Source organism: Ambystoma mexicanum, chromosome 1q (assembly GCF_040938575.1).
Source record: "Ambystoma mexicanum isolate Mex_15411 chromosome 1q, UKY_AmexF1_1, whole genome shotgun sequence".
In the NCBI taxonomy this organism is placed as follows: Eukaryota; Metazoa; Chordata; class Amphibia; order Caudata; family Ambystomatidae; genus Ambystoma; species Ambystoma mexicanum.
In genome coordinates, this window is record NC_090922.1 from 680,935,816 (window position 1) to 680,952,090 (window position 16,275).

The window sequence follows — 16,275 nt, forward strand, 5'->3', positions numbered from 1 at the left end:
AAATCCATTTCCCCGCACAGCGTATTCATGGATTTTAACATCCATTACCAGCCGTGGCGCAGAGTGGCGCACGACCCTGCAGCAGTGCCAGTTATGCCCCCAACCCCTTCCCGTGCGCCATGTACAGCACACAAATCCCGCACTTGGCGCACAGGCCCCCAAGCACGAAAACGCCTGTAAAACTCCCGCACACCCCTCCGAATACACGTACCCCGCTGTGCAGGAAGTTTCACACACGATTGGCCCTGTGCGAGCAGTGTACGTGCATTTCGGGGGTGCGCGGGAAGTTTCACACGCGACTAGCCCTGTGCGAGCAGGGTACGTGTATTACTGGGGTGCGCGGGAAGTTTCACACGCGATTGGCCCTGCGCGAGCGGGGTACATGTATTACTGGGATGCGCGGGAAGTTTCACACGCAATTGGCCCTGTGCAAGTGGGGTATGTGTATTACTGGGGTGCGTGCAAATTTTCACACGCGATTGGCCCTGTGCGAGCAGGGTACGTGTATTACTGGGGTTCGCGGGAAGTTTCACAGGTGATTGGGCCTGTGCGAGCGTGGTACGTGTATTAATGGGGTGCGCGGGAAGTTTCACACACGATTGGGCCTGTGCGAGCAGGGTATGTGTATTACTGGGGTGCATGGGAAGTTTCACACGCGATTGGGCCTGTGCAAGCGGGGTATGTGTATTTCGGGGGTGCGCAGGAAGTTTCACATGCGATTGGCCTTGTGCGAGCGGGTACGTGTATTACTGGGTTTCGCGGGAAGATTCACGCGCGATCGGCCCTGTGCGAGCGGGGTACGTGTATTACTGGGGTTCGTGGGAAGTTTCACATGCGATTGGGCCTGTGCGAGCGGAGTACGTGTATTACTGGGGTTTGCGGGAAGTTTCACAAGCGATTGGCCCTGTGCGAGCAGGGTACGTCTATTTCCGGGGTACGCGGGAAGTATCACATGCGATTTCGCTGTCAGAGCGGGTATGTGTATCCAGTGGGGTGCCTGGGGAGTCCCACATGTGAATTGGCAGTGTGGGTCCTCCCAGGTGTGCCCTCTACCCCTTCCACGGCCCCTGCAGGCAACCCACACCACAGGGGACTACCCTGCACCCCTGGTCATGTCCCGCACGCAGCCCATCCACCATGGGCATGCCCCCCAGCCAGCTCACATGTCACCTTCCACTAGTGATCACCAACCCATGTCCCCCGGCACCCCCACCCCCCAGCAGTGAGGGGCACCTGCCAGCAGGCCCTGACTCATGTCCCCCAGCACCCCCACCCCCCAGCAGTGAGCGGCACCTGCCAGCAGGCCCGACTCATGTCCCCCAGCACCCCCACCCCCCAGCAGTGAGCCTCAGGCCCCCACTCATTTCCCCCAGCACCCCCATGCCCCAGCAGTGAGCCTCAGGCCCCGACTCATGTCCCCCAGCACCCCCACCCCCCCGCAGTGAGGGGCACCTGCCAGCAGGCCCCGACTCATGTCCACCAGCACCCCCACCCCCCAGCAGTGATGGGCACCTGCCAGCAGGCCCCGACTCATGTCCCTCAGCACCCCCACCCCCAGCAGTGATGGGCACCTGCCAGCAGGCCCTGACTCATGTCCCCCAGCACCCCCCCAGCAGTGAGCCTCAGGCCCCGACTCATGTCCCCCAGCACCCCCAGCCCCCAGCAGTGAGCCTCAGACCCTGACTCATGTCCCCCAGCACCCCCACCCCCCAGCAGTGATGGGCACCTGCCAGCAGGTCCCAACTCATGTCCCCCAGCACCCCTACCCCCCAGCAATGATGGGCACCTGCCAGCAGGCCCAGACTCATGTCCCCCAGCACCCCCACCCCCCAGCAGTTAGGTGCACCTGCCAGCAGGCCCCGACTCATGTCCCCCAGTACCCCAACCCCCCAGCAGTGAGCATCAGGCCCCCACTCATGTCCCCCAGCACCCCCACCCCCCAGCAGTGAGCGTCAGGCCCCGACTCATGTCCCCCAGCACGCCCACCCCCAGCAGTGAGGGGCACCTGCCAGCAGGCCCCGACTCATGTCCCCCAGCACCCCCACCCCCCAGCAGTGATGGGTACCTGCCAGCATGCCCCGACTCATGTACCCCAGCACCCCCACCCCCACCCCCCAGCAGTGATGGACACCTGCCAGCAGGCCCCAACTCATGTCCCACAGCAACCCCACCCCCAAGCAGTGAGCCTCAGGCCCCGACTCATGTCCCCCAGCACCCCCAACCCCCAGCAGTGAGTCTCAGACCCAGACTTATGTCCCAACAAACCACATGTCCTAACAAAACAGACCCATGTCCCAAAAGCCAACCCTAATCCCCCTTGCCCCCCAATCCAAGCATGCAACCACCCACAGAACCCACTCCCAAATTACCCATGCCATGATAGATGAAATGAACCACCATGCCCATGCAGGAATGCACAACGTAGCCACACATTGGCAACACGTGACTGAGGAAATTTTCAATGAGACATGCACAAAACCAACTACAGAACACAACACCAATTCTGAAGTAATAAAAAATGTATTAAAAACATAAAGAACTCAGTTTTATGAATAGTGAACTGAAAATCAATGCACAATGACCGAAGTAGAAAAAAATTATTGTAAATCCAATGAAGTTAAAAAAAAAGAAAAATCATGTAGAATAAAAAAGTGGTCCATTGCCAATGTCCATAATAAAACCATAATCCAATTTTTTTTTAAAAACATTGATCGCAATATACAATGTAAGTCCAAATGATCCATGATCCACAAACAAAAGAAAACCTACAAAAAAGTCCTAGGAAGAAAAAACTATATACACATGAAGTGGAGCAATGTTCATTAACTCCAAATTGAAAGACGAACAAAGGAAACCTAACACTATCTAACTATACACAATGGCGGCGGGCTAGTCTTGCGGCTCACTCTGTGATGTCCCGGGCCAGGGCATCATCGAACTCCATGTCGATGTTCCGGAGGTGGGCCTCTGCCCTGGCCCCGAGGTCTCGCAGGGATGCACTCATGGCCTGTTCCAACTCCCTGCGAGTTGCCTAGAGGCACTCTTCCCGCCTCAACGCCCGACGCATGGAGAACTCCGCCCTGACCATGGTGAGCCGCACCTCTTCCGCCCGCTGCTGCTCCGCATCTATGCGCTGGCCCAACCACAGCCACACGGAAGACACACCCATTCCAGGGTTCTCCTGCCCCCTGGCCGATACCTGCCCCTCTGATGTCGATGGCCCTGAGCCATCATTGCTCCCACCCAGAGCCTGCTGCTGTTGCTGCTGTCCATGTGCCCTGTCCGATGCCTGCACATCCTCCATCTGCTGGACTCCAGTTGTTGGGGTGTCCACCCCTGCTGGACCACCGACTCCCGACTGTGGCAGGGATGGGATCTCCACCAAGCTGGCTGCGTTGGTCAGGCCAGGTCCACAGGGGGCCCTCGTCGAATCTGGGCCGGAAGACGGCAGGGAGAACGACTGGTGCATAGTCTCCACAGAGGAGGAGAGGTCCGCCAGAGTGCGTGACACATGTAGGAACTCACCAACCAGGGCCCCTCCCAACAGTGCCACGTTGTGACGCTGCTGTTCGTGATGGCATGCGTGCTCTGCCCAGGAAGCACGCACGTCATCACGAATGTCACGCGTGCGCAACGCGACACCAACCAGGACGGAGCCCTTACGGACGTGGGACCCCTCATCCGCAGGTAGTGGAGAGGCAGATGACGTGGCACTCCACCCTACCTGCGGACGGGCCTGGGCATCCCTGCTGGTGCATGGTGGTGCAGTCACAGGGTCAAGGACAGCGACATGCACAGGCCCATCCGCGGTGACCTGTGCTGCCTCCTGACCCTGGCCCTGGACTGCACCACTTGCACCAGTGGTACTACCCCCACCAGGCCCCATATGCGGCTCAGTAGTGGGCTCCTCCTCCTCTGTGGACACCACCAACCTGGATGTCTCCATACCGTCTTCCGCCATTGCAAGCACCTGTGGGGGCTCACCCGGCCCTTCCGCTACAGCCGTAGTGGCAGACGCAGCACCAGCCCCCTCGCTTCCAGATGTTGGCAATTCCTGGGAGGGTGGCTGGGCCTTGCGTTACCGCCCGGTGGAGGCATCCCCACCGCTTGGCTCCACAGCGCTGTCTCCGCCCTCTTCTTCACTTGACACTGCGTAGAGGGAGACATAGAACACAAGCATCAGGGTACAGTACAATATTCCCCTAGACAGGAAGCAATAACACATGAGTGGCACTGTCAAATGTCACTTCCATCCTTTCCCTCCACAACACATGGGTGAATGCACGCAACATACATGCAGAAACAGTCCTGGCGCCTACATTCAACATCAGCATCCATCTACAAGGGCCTCTGTTAACCAAAATGTTGACTTAAAACTCACATGAATCATGGCTCACACTGGTCCCATGCACACACATCACCGGAGGGTCATGCATCATGGCTTGTACACCACAGACACAGTGGATGGACACAGTGGATACAACGGTGACCGCACTGCATGAGTGAATCTACACATCATCACGGACATGTGTCATGATATGATATGATATGGCATTAATAACGCGCCTATACACAAGTGTTTCAAGTTGAGACGAAGCAAGGGGGGAACAAAGGGAGGACAGATAACGATCTTACTAGGCCAGGTGTCATTCAGATCGTGCAAGTGCATGGGAAGGGGGGACAGGAAGAGTGCAAGGGGGGAAAGGGAGAGGGGGAAGTGCAGTAGATGGGAAATGGAAAAAATAAGATAAATAAAACACAAAATAAAACAGGCAAGTGCAGGAAGTGCAGACAAGTGCTGGAAAGGGGACTGAAGGGATACATAAACAGTCCCCAAGTGCAGGGGTTGCCAGGGAGGCAGTGCAGGTGGGAAGTTGACAGGGCCTGGCCCAGAGATCAGAAGGGTGGCTAGGTAACCAGTGCAATTTCAGTCAGGAGTTCAGCAATGGAGGGGAGGAGAGAAAGCAGAAGCAAAGAGGAAGGTTTTGAGGTGTTTCAGGAACCGGAGGTGGTTCTCCTTGAGTTTCAGGGAGGCAGAGAGAGGCCCCTGCTGAAGAGAGTGATCTGCCACCAACTCTTGTGACCTGCTACCATGGCGTTTCAAAGTCACACACACACACTTCTCAGACACACACACATGTGCACCATATATGTACAGGACAGCAGCACCCATCCCTCACCCCCCCTCCATGTCCAAGAACAGAGACTGGCATGCATTCATGTGTGCATTCCGCATACAGCTCCCCATGTTGCATTGGAACACATGCACCATCCATGTGGTTCACACATTACTGGTCTGACATGCATGACCATGATGTCCCTGCACACACACATCCATACATGGCCTATGTCACACATACAGGCAAGTATCAGACTACCAGCACACTGCAACATGCCATGTCTCACACATCAATGCTTTCCCACTTACCGCTCAACTCCAGACGGGTCTGCCTCTGAAGGATCTGGGCATGGAGCGCTGGGGCTACGTGTTCCAGGACCCTCATCTGGATGTTACTCATGCTGCCCCAGCCCCCCTCCGTGAGGTGCCGGGCGTTGTAGAGGGTCCTGGACCTCAGGCCCTCCCAGCACTTCTTGACGTGCTTGATGTCGCAGGTTGCCACCTCCTCCGTGTTGATGGCAACCACTCCGTCCTCCCAGATCCTCAACCGTCCTTCCTTGTTGGCGCGTGATGTTCCGAAGAGGGCATCATAATGCCCCAGGACACCAACTTCCTTCTCACTGAAGTTGTTGGCCCTCTGCCTCTCTGACTGGGGATCGCCAGTGGTCTCAGATGGTGTTTGCCCCGACATGGCGACCCCCAAGGCAGGCGTGAGTGGGCAACTGGGTTCTGGGGTTGGGCTGTGGAGTGATGTTATCCCAGTCGGGAGTCTTCTGTTCCAGCAGCAACTGGACCCCTGCAGATGGCTGACGTGCAGGCACCAAATAGCAGGGCATGTGGGCAGCAGGCAGACAGCAGCAGATGTCTGGTGGGAGCGTGCTCAGGGCTCTTGGGGGCAGGAAAATGGACTTTTGGGCAGGAGCATGGTCTTCCGTGTGTATTCGCGTGGCCAGCTTGATACGGAGTGATTTGGCACGTGAAAAAATTGCACGACAAGGTGTAATCCGAGGAAAGGCCCTTAGCGTGTAAGCGCGTCAGTGACGTCACATGCGTAGGCTTTGCCCACAACACGGGTGCATAGTGAATCAGCACGTTTCACGTGTGGGCTGGCTTAAAAGGTACGAGTATCATGCTATTTCCTTGTATGTGCTTTTTGTGGAGAGGGAGCAGGTGTATCTTGTACATCTTGTCGGTTCACATGCGATTACTTCACAACGTTTCCAGTTCGTACTCCCTGGTTCCTCAGACTGCGTTCTTTCCTTCATTTGGCAGGGGTGTTGCCTACGCGCACACGTGCGTCTTTTTCACGTTCTTTTTCAAGGCAGACGGTGAGTCGCGCACGTTTTTTCCCAACTGTGGTTGCCCCCGTGTGTCGCATACCCCTTCAGTGGTCATTGTAGGCTGCGTGTAACACACGTATGCGTATTTTTGTGTTTCTGGGTGCCACAGCGTAGTGCGGGTTTATTTTTCCACGCACGTGGTCTACCAGGGGTTGCGTGCACGTGTGCTTTTGTTTTTGGGGTGCCTGTGCATTTGCGTGACCCGTCATCTTCCCCCAGGGGTCACATACAGCCTTGCCCAGTCACTAGGGTACGAATTCCATCTAGTACCCTACCCCTTTCACCCCAATTGTCCAGGACAATTGTTTACTGCAACTCCCATACTCACAAGTACATCAGTGCCATGGTTGGGAGGCGACCAAGCAGTAAGGGAGGCAAAGGTGGCTGACCTCCAAAAGGTGGGCATGGTGGGCACGGTAGGGGACGTGGCCAGGATTTGCAGGGTGCCCCTAGACCCCGTGTGTGGAGGACCAATCAGGGACACCCATGCCCCCCCATGGCTGTGGGAAACGTAGCTGACACCATCCCAGGTCAGCCCTTGTTGGACCGGCCCATTTTGGCATCTAAACCGGCACAGGATGACTCCCAGGCTGACTTCCAGGTCAGCAAATCTAAGCTACGTGTGGCGGTGCAAGATGCTGTCCCCAGGCCATGTGGATCTGGGGCAGCAATGTCATCTGCTGCCCCAAGTAGGCAGGGTGGGGAGGCTGCAGGGGCAGCTGCAGCTCTATCAACCCCAGCTCTGAGTCTCCCAGCCGGGACAGTGTCGGTCCAAGTCCATCAAACCGACATTGGCCCTGCAAATATCACTCTGCAGCCAATGCCTGCACCAAGACCTATGGTCATTGTGCCTTTGCACACTTCTAGTACCCAGTCCACCTGCGCTTCTGCCCCTACTGACCAGAGCGGTGTAAGCCACTCAGGATCCACACCACCTTTGAAAAAGAAGAAGAAGGGTGCTCTTGCACTACAGGCTGAGACCCCAGACACGGCTACACACTCCAGCACGTCAAGGAAGCCTAGCTTTAATGATGACGAACTTGATGCACTTGTAGCCTATGTGTCGGCACATAGCCGCGAAATAGTGGTGACTGCAGGGTGCAAGACCACACCTGGTCAACGTAGGGCACACTGGCAGACCATCGCGGACCACATTAGTGCCCTTGGATTTGTGAGGCGCACAGCTGATGATTGCTACAAGCGGTGGAATGACCTGAAACACAGAGCAAAGAACAAGCTGGCCTCAAATCATGCCTCTACTCTGGTGACTGGCGGTGGGTCTCCACCAGAGGACAACCAACTCACTGAAAATGAGTCTGTTGCTGGAACCTTCGTCACAGAGGAACAGATCCAAGGCGTGGGAGACCTACCTGATTACAACGCATTGTCCGGTGAGTGCCCATGCATGTGTGTGTAATTCATGTGTATGTTGTTTGGGTGACGGGTTCTGATTGCGTGCCAGATGAGGGTGTGCACTCCTGAGTGGTATGGGTCACCCATGTGCTTCCTCCAAAACATTCAGCGGCCTTGGATTTGGGTATGATAGTATCCCTTCTTCCCACCGTAGCCAATTGGTGCCACATTACTGCAGTTGCCCTTGAACTGTCATCTTGCAACAACATTGTTCTGAATGTTTCAGTGTTCATTCAGGCTGATTGTTTCAATTCTCCCATTTTAGCAACGTATTTTTCAGCCTTAATGCCACATATGTGACATGCTTCTGTCATTGATTACACCCTACATTGGCCCACATTTGTTACCTTGTTATGTGAATGATTAGACCATTCAGGCTGATTGAGTATTGGCCTGCTCACATTAATTTTTGGGGCCTGTTTGAATGTGGAACATGATAGTTGTTTCCTGTCATGTTGAAGTGACCAACCATTGATGTGTACATCTGCCTGCAATCACTGCATTATTATTGTACACTGGATGTGTTGCAGTGTGTGGCACATGCATATTTTGTCACACTATTTAGCATTTTTCATCTCATCATGTCCATCTCACATGGATGGGTGACAGTACTCATTCACTGACATATGGCTTTACTTGTCAAATGTACCATGGCTAGGCTGCATGCCATCTGTGTGCTGGCATGTGTCATGTATGTGTATTGGACATGCCACTCACAGGCTAATGTGTGATGCCAGTGCTACCCAGCATGCAGCAAATGTGTTGCTTTTCCATCTTGGTGTCCTCAGTGTCTGCTTTTTGCCTCCCCTTCCAACTCATTAACAGTGCATGCATGCCAGGGTTATTGTCATGTGGGACATGTGTAAATCATGTACTGGATCTCTGGCTTGTAAGGCCTATGTGTGTTCTATGGTGCTCCTGCCTGTTTCCATTTGTTGTCTTTCATGTTTTTGCAGGTGATGATGCACTTGATGCTGTAGAGGTGGAGGAGATGGTGCAGACCCAGGAGGAATCTCAGGCACGTCCGGGCACCAGTGGAGGACGTGGTGTGGTGGTGGGTGAAAACCCAATCTTATTGCAGACCATACTGTCCAGGGGTGTCTTTGGTTGCATCTCCCCAGACCTCTATGATTCTGCTGCTGAATCGGATGATGAGACTAATGTGCTGTCGCAGGTGAGTGTTTCTGGCAGGGATTCTGTTCTGTCCAACCCACCTGCACAAGGGGTAGAACCCTCTATGGAGATGTCAGTGTTGGTAACTCCGCCGTTGGTGGTTACGGATGCAGGGTCACACTCAACAACACATGATCTTGTTCCTGGGCCAGCAGATCAGAGAGGGAATAAAGTCCTGCAGCCTCAGGCAGTGCCAGCACAGCAAGGTGCAGATCGCCTTGCCCAAACAGGTGTGGTGCCCGCCGACGCGGTGGCCGTGCGCCACCAGGCAATACTGTATGGGAAAACTCCATGTACGGTATTGCAGCACAACAGGGAGCATCAGTTGAAATGATGGCTCAGGCCACTTCCATTCTCCCCCCTGAAAGGCAGCTGGAGCAGCAACAGCAGGCAACAGACTCCATTTGCCAATCACACAGGGAAGACATGTTTGCATCCAACAGGGACCGACGGGCGGTATTGGAGACTCTGCGGGAAGCCATTTCTGTGGAGTCACAGGGCCACAGGGAAGCCCTGAGGTTAGAACTCCAGTTCCTCAGGCAAACGCTAAGTGAACTTGAGGCTTCCCGAAATTTAAGGTCAGAACAACAGCTGGAGCAGCTCACACGTTCACTCTCAGCTGAGCTGCAGGCAACTCAGGAGGAGATCCGGGCATCATGGGAGGCCATGCGTGCAGAAATGCAGGCAACCCGTGAGGTGCTGCATGGGGATCTCCGCACTATCATCCTCCAGAATCAGACCTTCAACACTGCATGCTTACTGCCATGGAGGACCATACCAGGGCTTTGCGTGGGCTGCCTCCCATAGCACCACCATCTCCTGATGCAGAAGCAGGGGTGAAGAGAGCGACAGCAGCAGTTCTCCCACAATAGCGTAGCCGTGCAGGCCATGAGCCTATAGAGGAATTCTTTTTTTTTGCAACTGTCCCGAATGTTGGTTATATCTTCTTCTTCTGATGAAATGGCGAGTTCTCCCCCTTCCCCCAACTCCTCACCTTCCTCTTTCTGCTTGATCTTTCTGTCCTTATGTCGTGGAGGCTTCTCTTTTTTCTTGTGAAGATAAGGACGCCCTCGATAGGATGCCACCGTGCCACTAAGATAGGGGCAACGGGGGATATCCTACCGAGAACGCCTCACAGGGGGAAAAAAGCCGGAAGGCACAAAAAACCCCTAGACGTAGTATTTCAGGTGGATGATCACAGGAGGTGAGTTCGCTGATGGAGAGCAATCCGAAAAGCAGGCACAGCAGAGATACCAATAACGGTACAAGGGATAGAACTAAAGGCAGTCCGGTAAACAGGCACAGGTCTGGCAGGAGGTAGATCCAGATAGGCACAAGGGATAATTCACAGGCAGTCCGATAGGCAGGCACAGGTCTGGCACGAGGTAGATCCAAATAGACACAAGGGATAATTCACAGGCAGTCCGATAGCAGGCACAGGTCTGGCAGGAGGAAGATCCAATTGAGAGAAAAGGGATAATAAAGAAGGAAGAGGTTGTGAAGAAAAAAGGGAAAAAGAGCAAGGGGTAAAGGAAGGGGTATGAAGAGGCAAAAAGAAAGGGAAAAAAGGAGAATAGAAGGTTAGACAAGGACGAGGCAATGCACAAGGCAGAGAAACAAGGGTGGAACACAGCTGTGTGGAAACAGCGTAACGAAAGGCAGAAAGGCAGGAATATCACCAGGTACGGGAGCGGCAGCAACACAGGAGGGAACCCGGAAACGTTGCAACGCGTATGCGACCCGGAAGTGAAGTGATTTATACTTCCGGGTCACGATCGCATACAACGACTAGAGCGGTAAGCGGAAGACGAGGAGTGGAATGCTACGGCGGACAGAACCGCCAGCGATTCCACTTCCCCCATCCCAGCCGCGCATGACAGTATGCCCCCTCCTAGGGAGGCCACCCCCCGGTTTACCCGGATGAGAGCGAAAAAACCTGCGGACCAAAAGTGGGGCATGTACATGAGAGGCTGGTTCCCAAGAGTTTTCCGACCAGTGATACCCCTTCCACCGTATTAGGAATTCCAGCCTTCCCCGGCGGTAACGTGAGTCACAGATTTGGGCTACTTCAAATTCTTCCTGAGTCGAAGTAGCAGGCAAAGGGGTTTTCTTCTCTTTACGGGACCAGATGTCTGTATGAAATGGTTTAAGTTGTGAGGCATGAAACACCGGGTGAACCCTCTGAAGGCTTTTGGTTAGTTTTAGACGAAAGGCTACCGGGTTGATGGCTTGGGTGACTTCGTATGGAACCAGAAATTTAGGGGAGAGTTTGGAAGGGTATGCCCATCATGGTAGGTACCTTGTGGACAACATGACCTCGGTTCCCACCCCCCAATCAGGTACAGTTTTCCGAAGTTTGTCGGCCTGGTCCTTATATCTCATTTGAGCCTTGCTAAGATTGTGTTTAGCCTGCAGGTGAACGTCTTTCAACAAGGCGAGAGTGGAATCAACTGTGGGTAAAGAGGTGGAGACATTAGAGACCGGTAGTATAGACCGGGGATGGTAGCCATAGCTGCAGAAAAAAGTGGTGAAATCGAGAGTAGTATGAAAAGAGTTATTGTAGGAGAACTCTGCCAGGGGTAGTAGAGAAACCCAGTTGTCCTGTTGAAGGTTCACATAACATCGTAGGTACTGTTCTAAGGTGGCATTTAGACGTTCCGTCTGTCCGTTGGACTGATGATGGAAACCGGACGTTAGAGCTCTCTCTATACCCAAACGGCTGCAGAGATTTTTCCAGAAACGAGAGGTGTATTGGCTACCTCGGTCTGAGATGATCTTCTTTGGTATCCCGTGGAGACGAAAGACATCCTTGATGAATACTTCGGCCATAGCTACTGCTGTCGGTACCCCTGGTAACAGGGAGAAGTGAGCCATTTTAGTGAAGAAATCGATCACCACCATAATGCATGTGAAACCTTGAGAAGGAGGCAAGTCCACGATAAAATCGGTAGAAACAACTTCCCAAGGACCGTCGGGAACAGGATTAGGTTTCAAAAGCCCCAAAGGTCTAAGACGAGAACTCTTGCTACGAAGGCAGGTCACGCAGGATTGTACGTAACTGGCCACGTCTCGTCGCATCTCCGGCCAATAAAAGTGCCTCTGCAGATAATCCAACGGGCCCTTGAAACCTCAATGACCTGCCAACTTGGAGTCGTGACACCACTTTAATGCCAATCTCCAAAATTCTGGAGTGGGTAGGTATAATTTGCCTTTCACAAAGTAAAGTCCTTCCTTGACGTCGTAGACGAGGTCTTGTGGGTGTCTCTCAGATTCAAAACCCCCTTTTGAAGCTTCTTTCACTTGCCTCAAGAAAGTGGACAGAACTCCTATTCGCCTTGTCAAAGGGAACATAAGATCCGGAGTCCTGTCGGATTCGGTCACATAGTCTCCTCTGCGAGACAGAGCGTCCGCGACTACATTCTGTTGCCCTGGGATGTAGGTGATGTCAAAATCGAACTGGGCAAAGAAGTGAGCCCAGCGGGCTTATCGTGTGTTGTAGCACTCAAACTGTCGCAGGACTTGTAGATTCCTGTGATCGGTTCTGATGGAGAATGGGTGTTTACCTCCTTGTAGGAGGTGACGCCACTCCAAACAGGCTGACTTCATGGCCAATAATTCACGCTCTATGACTGAGTAGTTCCTTTGGCTGTCGTTGAGTGTCTTGGAAAAATAGGAGACTGGATGTTCCAGTCCTTGATGTTCCTGCAAAAGAACTGCCCCCATAGCTGATGAAGAAGCATCTGTCTCGACAATGAAAGGTCGGTCTTGATCTGGCTGCTGAAGGATGGGTGCGGTACAGAAGGCTTCCTTGAGATTGTGGAAACTATCCTCAGCTTTGCTGGACCAGAAAAATGGATTGGAGCTTTTCTTGAGTAGAGTGGTAATAGGTACAATCCGGTGGGAAAAGTTGGATATAAATTTCCGGTAAAAGTTTGCCAGACCTAAGAATCTTTGTACATCCTTGATGGATTTGGGTGAAGGCCATTCCAAAATGGCAGATATTTTGCGGGGATCCATGGCGACACCCTGACTGGATAATATGAAACCCAAATATGGGATGGAGGTTGCAGAAAAGACACACTTGTCTAATTTGACTGAGAGGTGATTTTCTCTTAGTCTTTGGAAGACCTCTTTGACATGGACTACATGTTCCTCCGTAGTTCTTGAATACACCAGTATGTCATCGAGATAGACAATCGTGGTCTGACACAGCAGGTCTGAAAAAAGCCGGTCCATAAAACGCTGGAACACTGATGGGGCATTGACGAGCCCAAAGGGCAGCACTTGGTATTCGTACAACCCATAGGGGGTCCTAAAAGCTGTCTTCCATTCATCCCCTTGGTGGATCCGGAGGAGATGGTAAGCATTCCGGAGATCCAATTTTGTGAAGATTGTGGCACCATGAACAGCTTGAATGATTTCGGTGATAAGAGGCTTTGGATACCTGTCCTTTATGGTCACCTTGTTTAGACCCCTGTAGTCAATACAGGATCTCAGCTCTTGAGTGTCCTTCTTGGGAATGAAAAACAGTGAAGCTCCAGCCGGTGACTTTGAAGGTCTTATAAGCCCGTTGGCCAGATTGTTATCCAGATATTCCCGGAGGAAGTGTCTTTCTCTGAGAGATAAAGGGAACATCCTACCGAACGGTACCAGTGCACCAGGAACAAGATCCAGACAGCAGTCTTCCGGTCAGTGGGGAGGAAGATCGCTAGGCGTCTTTTCTGTCACTACCTCTGCGTATTCTTGTAGTCGATGTGGAAGACAATGTATGAGTCTGGAGTCGTAAACACTGGTAGTTTGTACTGTCTCAAATTTTGGTTCAGGCAGACATTCGGATCTACAAAAGGTGGACTGAAAACTGAGTACGTTCTTTGCCCAGTCAATGTGAGGGTTTTGCTTTCGTAGCCAGCTTATCCCTAGTATGATAGGGAAATGGGCTGCTCGAATGATGTCAAACGAGATCTTTTCGGTATGTTGCTGGATACTTAGGTGTAATTCTTCAGTGGTATGTGTGATCATGCCGGAAATCAAAGGTTCACCATCCACTCCTTCGACTTTCTGATCCTCCTGTTTGGCCAGACGATTTATGCCTTTTTGTTTAGCCCACAAGGTATCTATGAAGTTGCCGGCTGCACCACAGTCGAGTAAAGCCTGAGTTGAGACCACGGTCCTGCCCACAGTAAGAGTGACTGACAGAACCATCAACCTAGAATCCTCCGGTATACCAGAAGATGCTATCAACAGAGTTAAGTAAGGACTAGGAATGGCCCCTCGGGAGTGCATCCCAATGCTCACCGAGGGCGCTCGTTTCCCGAACGCCTTGGAGAGACGTCAGGACAGTTCCGTAACAGATGGTTAGAGGCTCCACAATACATACACATGTTGCCATCGCTTCGTCTCTTCCGTTCTTCCGGGGTAAGTGGTGCACGAGCAGTACCGATCTGCATCGGTTCCTCTTTGCCTTGACGTGAAGGTGGTAGAGAAGAAGGCAACTGGGCTTCTAAGGAAGAGAGACTGTAGAGTTTGTTCTTTTTTCTTTCTGACCGTCGTTCCGAGAGCCGGAAATCAATCCGAAGAGCGGCCGTGATGAGATCCGAAAAGGAGGACGGACGGTCGATACGTGCCAGTTCGTCCTTGAGATCCTCTCTCAACCCTCGACGGAAGATGGCATATTGGGCCTGTTCCTGCCAGCCAGCTTCGGCGGCTATCTGCTTGAACGTAGTGATATAGGAGAGAAGATCTGTGTTTCCCTGGCGGATGTCTAAGAGGTCCTCAGAGGCCAAAAAAGTACTTTCTGTGCGTAGAAATGTTTGCTGCAGCAGGGTTTTTAAATCATTATAGTTCTGCAGCACCGGATCTGGTTGGTTAACCAAAGGAGTGGCCCACGCCAGGGCATTACCCATCATATGGGTAATCATGAATCCTACTTTGGCATGATCTGATGTGAAGGTCTGCGGACGGAAGGAAAAGTGGAGATTACAGGCATCTAAGAACTCCTTGACTCGTATCGGCGATCCATCAAATTTGCCTGAAACCAAAGGGAGTGAAGGTAGGTCTGCAGAGGGTCGCTCCCGTTCATTCATTCTTAGTTGCAATGCTGCGTTGGTTGCCTTAAGGTTCTGGACCTCCAAATTAAGGTTTTGGATGGCGGCTATAAGTTCCTGAACTTTCTGGGGGGTTGCCATCTCAGTTTCTTGTTGGCGTTGCAAACAGTCACGAATGTCGGTTATATCTTCTTCTTCTGATGAAATGGCGAGTTCTCCCCCTTCCCCCAACTCCTCACCTTCCTCTTTCTGCTTGATCTTTCCGTCCTTATGTCGTGGAGGCTTCTCTTGTTTCTTGTGAAGATAAGGACGCCCTTGATAGGATGCCACCGTGCCACTAAGATAGGGGCAACGGGGGATATCCTACCGAGAACGCCTCACAGGGGGAAAAAAGCCGGAAGGTACAAAAGACCCCTAGACGTAGTATTTCAGGTGGATGACCACACAAGGTGAGTTCGCTGATGGAGAGCAATCCGAAAAGCAGGCACAGCAGAGATACCAATAACGGTACAAGGGATAGAACTAAAGGCAGTCCGGTAAACAGGCACAGGTCTGGCAGGAGGTAGATCCAGATAGGCACAAGGGATAATTCACAGGCAGTCCGATAGGCAGGCACAGGTCTGGCAGGAGGTAGATCCAAATAGACACAAGGGATAATTCACAGGCAGTCCGATAGGCAGGCACAGGTCTGGCAGGAGGAAGATCCAATTGAGAGAAAAGGGATAATAAAGGAGGAAGAGATTGAGAAGAAAAAAGGGAAAAAGAGCAAGGGGTAAAGGAAGGGGTATGAAGAGGCAAAAAGAAAGGGAAAAAAGGAGAATAGAAGGTTAGACAAGGACGAGGCAATGCACAAGGCAGAGAAACAAGGGTGGAACACAGCTGTGTGGAAACAGCGTAACGAAAGGCAGAAAGGCAGGAATATCACCAGGTACGGGAGCAGCAGCAACACAGGAGGGAACCCGGAAACGTTGCAACGCATATGCGACCCGGAAGTGAAGTGATTTATACTTCCGGGTCACGATCGCGTACAACGACTAGAGCAGTAAGCGGAAGACGAGGAGTGGAATGCTATGGCGGACAGAACCGCCAGCGATTCCACTTCCGCCATCCCAGCCGCGGCATGACAGCAACATCCACGCAGGTGGGTGTTGTTGTGCACCCTGTCCTTGTACCTCCTGGGTGGCCT